At 43.1% G+C, this 10,038-nt stretch overlaps 1 pseudogene; it reads right to left on the bottom strand.

Annotated features, from left to right (window-relative positions):
- Nucleotides 1-7,103: 7,103 nt before the first annotated feature.
- Nucleotides 7,104-7,504, bottom strand: LOC129553102 (Golgi phosphoprotein 3 pseudogene; annotated as a pseudogene).
- Between the last annotated feature and the right edge of the window lie 2,534 nt (nucleotides 7,505-10,038).

The raw sequence follows: 10,038 nt of genomic DNA, 5'->3' as shown, positions 1-10,038 counted from the left end.
TTGCTCTGCGGCCCAGGAAGCTGACCCGTGTAGATGGCATGGCTCAGGCTCCCTTGACAACTGGCCTCCAGCAGCCAAGGGGAACTGAAGACGGGAGAAGAAAGGCGTGCCGGGTTATTTCTTCCTCTCTTCCTTCCTGTTTTGCTAAGCCTCAGATATTTGCTGCATTCCTCCATTTGCTGGGATTCTGTTGGGTGGTTCCTCTTCCCTATCTCAACTCCCCCGGGGGTCCAGTCTTTCTATTCCTCCCCTTTGGTCCTCTTGTCCTTGATGTGGTAATGGCTACCCAGTGTGACTGCCAGCCTCTGGGTGCCTCAATATCCTGTGCTTGTGTCCTGAAGGAGTCCCCTTGTTAAAGTCCCTTCTTTGGAACTATTTGGGGTGAAGTCAGCTTCCTGCTGGGACCATGGGTGACACACTTCATCCATCTTCTTTTCCAACAGGTAAGACTTATGAGACAGAAAGAAGAGATGGGGAAAATTCTTAAGGAAGAGATCAAGCAGTATGATTTTTAAAGACAAGACTTAACTGGATAAGAGACTGCTGCTGCTGCTGCTAAGTCACTTCAGTCGTGTCCGACTCTGTGCGACCCCATAGACGGCAGCCCACCAAGCTCCCCCATCCCTGGGATTCTCCAGGCAAGAACACTGGAGTGGGTTGCCATTTCCTTCTCCAATGCATGAAAGTGAAAAGTGAAAGTGAAGTCGCTCAGTCGTGTCTGACTCTTAGCGACCTCATGGACTGCAGCCTACCAGGCTCCTCTGCCCATGGGATTTTCCAGGCAAGAGTACTGGAGTGGGGTGCCATTGCCTTCTCTGGAAAATAGACTAAAAGCCTCAAAACAAAAATGTTCTTTTCTTTACAATAGATTTCCTAATACAATGTTGGTAAGCAAAAGGATCACTAATGTACTCTTCAAATTTGCTTGACCAATCTTGATGCACATTTCACTAATTTCCAATTTATTCATTTCAAAGCAAAAGTGGAACAGATTTATTAAGCACATTGTATGTGCTTATAATGCTTAAAAATAATTTAGGTATTATTAATCCCATTTAGAGAAGAGGCAATTGAGATTCTGAGAGATCCAGTAATTTGCCCCAGATAATATGACTGACTGCTGCTGCTGCTGCTGCTGCTGCTGCTGCGTCACTTCAGTCGTGTCCGACTCTGTGTGACCCCATAGACAGAAGCCCACCAGGGTCCCCCGTCCCTGGGATTCTCCAGGCAAGAACACTGGAGTGGGTTGCCATTTCCTTCTCCAATGTGTGAAAGTGAAAAGTGAAAGTGAAGTCGCTCAGTCGTGTCCGACCCTTAGCGACCCCACGGACTGCAGCCTACCCGGCTCCTCCATCCATGGGATTTTCTAGGCAAGAGTACTGGAGTGGCTTGCCATTGCCTTCTCCGCAATATGACTGACTAGCAGGTGGCAAAGCCAGCATTAATAACTGAGCATATATGATTTGATAGAGAACCTTGCATTTTTATATTATTGCAAAGTATTTCTCTTTAATTTGATCATAATCTTAAGATGCTTTTGACTCTCTGCAAAAAGATCTAATTGTGCCTACACATTTTTCATTAAAGAGTTGATCACACTTGTTTATTTTTAATCTCTCTTGAGACTTCTCTATAGTTACAATTAATGAATGAAAAAATATATAAACCCAAATAATGAAATAAAAGGTAAACAGTCCATCAGTTGATGAGATTTCAAAAGGCAGAGAAAGGCATATCTTTAAAGGGCTCCAAAGGAAGATGGTTTTTTCCAGTAGTCATGTATGGATGTGAGAGTTGGACTATAAAGAAAGCTGAGCGACTAAGAACTGATGCTTTTTAACTGTGGTGTTGGAGAAGACTCTTGAGAGTCCCTTGGACTGCAAGGAGATCCAACCAGTCAATCCTGAAGGAAATCAATACTGAATATTCATTGGCAGGACTAATGCTGAAGCTGAAACTCTAATACTTTGACCACCTGATGTGAAGAACTGACTCATTGGAACAGGCCCTGATGCTGGGAAAGATTGAAGGCAGCAGGTGAAGGGGACGACAGAGGACGAGATGGTTGGATGGCATCACTGACTCGATGGACATGAGTTTGAGCAAGCTCCAGGAGTTGGTGATGGACAAGTAAGCCTGGTGTGCTGCAGTCCATGTGGTTGCAGAGTCAGACACGACTGAGTGACTGAACTGGCTGACAGGAAGACTGGGGCAAGAAGGAAGATTTGACTGCTAGAACCCTAGAGAACTTTGAGATCAAAACTCAGACGTATGTTGGTAGGCAAAAATGAGATGTAGGACTGAAAACAGAACTGATGGAGAAACAGATGTCTGGGGATCCTTGTTGTGTTTATATTTTCCAGTAAGGCACTGAAAAGATAATTGGGGAATCTGAGTCTGTTACCAGGATTTATCATTTTGTCTTCTTTGTGCAGGATGAGCCAGAAGAAGGATGATCATCATTCCTTCTACCTCCACCACCAGTCATTCTCTCTGAGAATACCTGCAGCAAGACAGCCACCACGTGGCCGAGAAATCAGAAGTCTCTCCCTGGAGAAATTTGAACAGCCCTAGAGAAAAGATCACCACATTTTGGCCTTTGTGGGTTCCCTGATGTGATCTTATTGTTCCCACCTGATCACTCTGCAGCCAAATTGACAAACCTGTTCACAAATAAAGCCTTTCTGTGTCCCATTCTAAAATATATAATTTCTGAGGGGACACAATTCAGTTCAAGACAACCAGATTCACGAGTTTGCCCTTCAACTATTTATTGTATAAACCACTCCCAAATTTATTGTCTTAACCAAACAATAATTCAATATTTCTCATGATTATACAGGTTGACCAGGTGGTTCTTCTACTTTATGTGGTGTTCGTTTGTAATAATCTTGTCAGTTTTTCACTAGCACAAGACATGGTTTACCATCCTTCCAGACTTCAATAGTAGTTTCCTGGACTTCCCTGGTGGTCCAGTGGTTAAGAATCCACCTGCCAACACAGAGGACACGAGTTCGATCCCTGGTCCAGGAAGATCCCACAGACCACAGGGCAGCTAAGCCCAAGTGCCTCAACGACTGAAGCCTGTTTGCACCTAGAGGCCGTGCTCCACAAGAGAAGCCACTGCAGTAAGAAGCCCCTGTACTACACCTAGAGGGTAGCCCCCACTCACCGCAACTTGAGAAAGCCTGAGTGCAGCAACAAAGATTCAGCACACCCAATAAATAAATAAATAAAATAAAATAAAAAATACTAGCTTCCTCACTGATTTTCCAGCTTCTATTAATAGTCTCCTTGCTACCCTTCCAGCTTCTATCTACTACCCAGTGTTAAGACCATGACACGTGTTAGGTTTTTATCATAACTGCGCCTCATTTTTAGGTACCAGTTTCTCTTTCAACTAGCCTTTGCATGTGTGTGTGCCAAGTTGCTTCAGTCGTGTCCAACTCTTTGCAACCCTATAGACCATAGACTGTAAGGCTCCTCTGTCCATGGGATTCTCCAGATAAGAATACTGGAGTGAGTTGCCATTCCCTCCTCTAGGGGATCTGCATGACTCAGGGATTGAACCTGCGTCTCTTTTGTCTCCTGCATTGGCAGGTAGGTTGTTTACCACTAGTGCCACCTGGGAAGCCCTGACTAGTCTTTGTTGTTGAATAAAACAGCCCAAAACTTAACAGCTTAAATCAATGTCATCTCACATAATTCTCTCGGTTAGCTGAGCAGTTCTCTGCTGCTTTCTTTGAGGCTCATATGCACAGTTGCCTTCAGCTGGCAGGTCATCTGCTGGGCTGCTGAACTTAGCTGGGACAGCTGAGGTTCTCTTCCATAGGCCCTTTTGTCCCAGGCTTCTTTATGGTATGGTGGTCTCAAGGCAGGATTCCAAGAAGATGAAGGCAGATACCACCATATCATTTTATTTGTCCCAAGCTCTGAAACTTGCAAGATGTCACTTCTGCGACATTCTATTGGATAAGAGTGGAAAGCAAATTCAGCCCAGATTCAAGAGGTGGCAGAATAGACTCTACCTCTTAATAGAAGGAGCTGCAAATAATGTGGAGTCGTATTTAATTTACCACAGAAAGTTATGCTATGTCCCTAGACAGACTCAATGTCATAAAGATGTCAGTTCCTTCTAATAAATCTGTACGGTCAATGTCATACCAATCAAAATCCCAATAGGATGAATCGAGAAACTTGATAAGATGTTCCTAAAATTATATGGAAAAGTAAAGGGCTCAGAATAACCAATGCAATTTTATGGAAGGACAGGTCCTCCCAGATATTGGGATTTATTATAAAGCTATGGAGCTATGGTAACAGCTATGTATTGGTACAGCAATTCCAGGAGTGATTCAGGTGAAGTCCACACTATACACAACACCAATAGATGTTCATAATCCAATTAACATTATGGAGCAATTCACTTTTATGATTTAATAGTGAAAATATACAAATATAAGATGATAAGATTATAGAAAGCAAAAATTTTCTCACTTCATTGAAACGTCACTGACATACAACAGTATGGAGATTTAAGGTGTGCAACATATTGATTTGATATACTTAAGTACTGCAAAGTGATGACCACCATGCGTGTGTGCTAAGTCGCTTCAGTCCTATCTGACTCTTTGTGACCCTATGGACTGTAGCCTACCAGCCTCCTCTGTCCATGGGGTTTCTCCAGGCAAGGATACTGGAGTGTTTTGCCATCCCTTTCGCCAGGGGATCTTCCTGAGGCAGGGATTGAACCCGCGTCTCTAACATCTCCTGCATTGGCAAGCGGGTTCTTTACCACTAGCACCACCTGGGAAGCCCTGATGACCACCATAGCCTTAGATAATACCTCCATCACATGGTTACCCCATTTCTGTTTTGTGGTGAGAACATTTAAGACCTCCTCTCTTAGAAACTTTCAAGTAAATAATACAATATTATTAACTATAATCACCAAGCTGTACATTAGATCTCCAGAACTCATTCATCTTATAGCTGGAAGTTTGAAATTTCTGACCAACATCTCCCCATCTCCCCTACTCTCAGCCCCTGGTAACCTATTCACTGTTCCCACGAGTTTGGCTTTTTTAGATTCTATATATAAGTGATATCATACAATATGTGTCTTCCTCTGACTCATTTCACTTAGCTTAACAACAACAAAAATATTGTTAAGGGGAACACACATACAACCATGGCTGATTCATGTGAATGCATGGCAAAACCACCACAATATTATAAAGTAATTAGCCTCCAATTAAAATAAAAAATTAAAAAAAATTGTTAAGGTGGGTATTTTGACTGAACTTTACCAAAATATACCCTAATACATACAGCTTTTTACTTTTGGTGAGTTAAAAATATAGAAGAACTTGTACTTGTGGATAAACTTAAACTCAAGAGATGCTAATGATGTGCTTTTGAAGCTGGAGGTAGTTTAAAGAAAAGATATATGCACCCCAAGATTCATATCAGCGCTATTTACAATAGCCAAGACATGGAAGCAACCTTAAAGGTCCACTGACAAAAGAGCGGATAAAGAAGATGTGGTACATATATACAGTGGAATATTACTTAGCCATAAAAAATAAAAAACCCATTTCAGCAACATGGGTGGACCTAGAGATGATCATACTAAGTGAAGTAAGTCAGACAGAGAAAGATAAATATATTACATTGCTTATCGTGGACTCTAAAAAAAAATGACACAAATGAACTTACTTCACAAAACAGAAATAGACCTGCAAACACAGAAAACAAACTTTGGTTACCAAAGGCATCAGATCAGATCAGATCAGTCGCTCAGTCGTGTCCGACTCTCCGCGACCCCATGAATCACAGCACGCCAGGCCTCCCTGTCCATCACCAACTCCCGGAGCTCACTCAAACTCATGTCCACAGAGTCGGTGATGCCATCCAGCCATCTCATTCTCCGTCGTCCCCTTCTTCTCCTGCCCCCAACCTTTCCCAGCATCAGAGTCTTTTCCAATGAGTCAACTCGTCGCATGAGGTGGCCAAAGTATTGCAGCTTCAGCTTTAGCATCAGTCCCTCCAATGAACATCCAGGATTGATCTCCTCTAAAATGGACTAGTTGGATCTCCTTGCAGTATAAGGGACTCTCAAGAGTCTTCTCCAACACCACAGTTCAAAAGCATCGATTCTTTGGAGATCAGCCTTCTTCACAGTCCAACTCTCACATCCATACATGACCACGGGAAAAACCATTGCCTTGACTAGACGGACCTTGGTTGGCAAAGTAATGTCTCTGCTTTTTAATATACTATCAAGGTTGGTCATAACTTTCCTTCCAAGGCATAGTGAGAGGTAAATTAGGAGGTTGGTATTAACATATGGGGACTTCTCTGGTAGTTCAGTTGGTGAAGAATCCACCTGCAATGCAGGAGACCCTGGTTCGATTCCTGGGTCTGGAAGATCCACTGAAGAAAGGATAGGCTAGCCACTCCCGTATTCTTGGGCTTCCCTGGTGGCTCAGCTGGTAAAGAATCTGCCTCCAATGCAGGAGACCAGGGTTCGATCCCTGGGAAGAGATAGGCTACCCACTCCAGTATTCTGGCCTGGAGAATTCCATGGACTGTATAGTCCATGGGGTCGCAAAAAGTCAGACCACACTGATCAACTTTCACTTCCTTTATTAACGTATACACACTGCTATATATAAAACAATCAACCAGGACCTACTGTATAGCACAGGGAACTATACTTAATATTTTACAATAACATATAAGGAAAAAGAATCTGAAAATAATAGATATATATGTACAACCAAATCACTTTGTTGTACACCTGAAACACAACACTGTAAGTCAACTGTACTTTAATATTTTAAAATTTGTACAAAAAACAAAAAACCCAAAAAGCAACAACAAAAAGTTGGAGGTAGTTTGAAAGTAAACACAACAAAAATCCAAAACTTGTTACAGTAAGAATGGCAACTCTCTTGAACTCAAGAAGGAATGAAATGCCAAAAGTCAGTAAAACTTTCTGTTCTCTAAACCTAACAGAAAGGTCTCTCATAGCAGCAGCTTCTTGCATGCACACAACCACAAAAGAAAAAGCCACCCACCATTTCATGAATAAAAAGCCAATTACAGTGTGGGAAGTACAAACTGCGGAAAACCAGAAGTCCATAGGAGAAAAACGACTGTCTCCCGTGAGAGGAAGGAGGACGCGTGGTTCGGGGCAGGGTCACTTGGTGAAGGCCGCCACCACCGCCCACAGCACCTCGTTGATCCCAGCCTTCAGACACTCCACCTCAGGGTCCAAGTCCAGCAGCTGCCGCACCCGCTTGGTGGCTACATCGTACTGCTCGTCCAGCAGGGGCGCGAACGCGTTCTCCAGGACGTACGAAGCGTGGGCCAGGTAGATGAGGGCCAGCAGGCGCTTGTCCATGAGGTGAGGGTCGTTCACCCACTTGTGGAGAACGGCTTCCTGCACCTTCTTGATGAGGCACTGCTTAATGTTGTTGGTGAGGGGGTGCGTCGTCATGTCAAAGAGGAGGAAGTTTTGTTTCTCTGTTGTCAGTACGCCCTTTTCTACCAGGTTTTTAGCTTATCGGTCCCCCACGTTTCTTAACTGATAATGCAATTTTAATGAATTCCACATCTCACATAAGCAAAAGGGTTCAAAAGCTAGAGAAGAATTTCAGCTATTATTTTCTTTGTACTTGTAAGGCGTGCATGTGCTCAGTCTCAGTTATATCCGACTCTCTGCGAGCCCATGGACTGTAGCCCACCAGGCTCCTCTATCCATGGGATTATCCCAGAAAGAATACTGGAGTGGGTTGCCATAGGGATAGCAAAATGTGTTCATTGTAGCTGGTTTGCTTTCAGAGAAGTAGAAGATAAGAAGTGTTCTAGGACAGTCTGTGTTTCCAGAAAGCAAATTTCCTGTGGGATAGGACTATTTTATTAATCTCTGTGGCTTGGCACCAGGTTTATTTCCTGGAACATAGTACTTGCTCAAGAAATATTTGAAAAAGAGAATGAATGAAGTATTCAAATACATTAATTGGAACAGATTGCTAGTATGGTCCATATGAGTCAAATTGTAAAATGATAATTTCTGGTACCGTTCTGTTAGCATAAAGGTGTCAATAAATACCCAAAATGAGAGATCCATTTATTTTTAATTTAGAAGAATTTTGGCTGTTATGCGTCTTCACTGTGGCACATGGGCTTCTCTAAGTGCAGCGCTCCGGCTTCTCTATAGTTGCGGCATGCAGGCTCAGTAGTTGTAGCATGAAAGCTTAGTTGCCTCATAGCATGTGGGATCTTAGTTCCCTGACCAGGGATCAAACCCATGTCCCCTGCATTGGAAGGCAGATTCTTAACCAATGGACCACCAGGGAAGTCCGCTAATAAATTTAATAAATTTTTAAAAGGAATACTTTTAACATCTATAGAAAAGTTGCAAAGATAGTAAAGAATTTCCACATGTCCCACTGCTATTCCCCATTAATATAGTTAGTACATTTGTCACAATTAATGAACATTGCTACATAAATATTGAGCAACTAACACTTTCTACTTTTTTCTACACTACCTAAAGTGGTTTCCCTGGTGGCTCAGATGGTAAAGAATCCACCTGCAATGCAAAGTTACACCCAGGTTCGATCCCTGGTTCAGGAAGATCCTCTGGAGAAGGAAACGGCAACCCACTCCAGTATTTCTGCTTGGAGAATTCTATGGACAGAAGACCCTGGTGGGCTACAGTCCATGGAGTCTCAAAGAGTCAGACACGACGGAGCGACTAACACACACAAAGTCAGATTTCCTTGGATTTTGCCCAATGCACTTTTTTGTTGTTCCAGGATCCTACCTAAGTTACTATATTACCTTTATTTGTCATATTTTCTTAGGTTCCTCCTAGTAATGACAGTTCTCCAGTCTTCCCTTGCTTTTGATGACTTTGACAGTTTTGAAAAGTAGTGCGTACATGCTCAGTTGTGTCGGTCCAACTCTCTACGACCCCACAGACCATAACCTGCCAGGTTTCTCTGTCCATGGGATTCTCCAGGCAAGAATACTAGAGTGGGTTAGCGTGCCCTCCTCCAGGGGATCTTCTCCACCCAGGGATCAAACCTTCGACTCCTGCAGTTCCTGCACTGCAGGCGGATTCTTTACCGCTGAGCCACTGGGGAAGCCCCTTGAGAAGTAGTGGTCAGGTACTTTGTAGATTGTCCCTTGATTGGGATTTATCTGGTGTTCTCAGGATTAGACTGAGGTTACAGGTTTGGGGGAGTGGGACCACGAAGGGTGCACACTATCTGCATGACTCATCACTGTTGATGTAGACCTTGATCCCTTCGCTGTGGGAGGGTTTATCAGGTATCTCCGCTATAAAGCCCTTCCTCCCTCACCACTCCTTCCTGCTCTGTGCTCTTGGACAGAAGTTGCTTTGTGCAGCACACAGTTATGGAGTGGAAGCTTATGCAGCACTTCCTTGAGGGTGAGGTATTTTCATAAACTATTTGGAATTGGAAGCTGCATTTTTCATTAAAGAATTAAATTGTGATTCTCATTAAAGATGGCTGGTTGAATAAATACTCTCTTCCCAATGAAAATGTTATGAAAATGAGAGTAAAAGGATTTTTATAGAAGCACAAACCCATAATGAAAACAGGAAAGAACACAATAGCAGTAAAATGCTGGATACTGCAAAGAAGATGGAAAAGTGGCAGATGGATTAGTAGGTCCAAGAAAGTTAATCCTAAACTTGCAGTAGGTGAAGCTGGGAGGTATCCTGCTTTATACAACAGAACCCTGGAGGCTCAGAAACTGGCACCAGATAGCTGTGGGAATTGGGGGGGGCACAGATAATGGTAGGGCTAAAAATAGAGAGACTATTTGAAAGTCTATTTAAAAAGCATCTCCAGATCTCCTTCTCTACTCTGGGAGCTGTCCCAGTAAAAGATACTAAAACAGAGGGTCTCTGGACTCAGGGACACAAGGCACAATTTGAAAGAGGCAAGACTCTCCCACTGATAATAGAGGGCTCAAGTAATAGTTATGTCCTAGAAT

This window comes from Moschus berezovskii, chromosome 18 (assembly GCF_049115385.1).
Source record: "Moschus berezovskii isolate FMDL1 chromosome 18, NW_MosBer_1.0, whole genome shotgun sequence".
In the NCBI taxonomy this organism is placed as follows: domain Eukaryota; kingdom Metazoa; phylum Chordata; class Mammalia; order Artiodactyla; family Moschidae; genus Moschus; species Moschus berezovskii.
The sequence above is the reverse complement of the archived record's forward strand: the minus strand, read 5'-3'. Positions and strand labels throughout refer to the sequence as shown.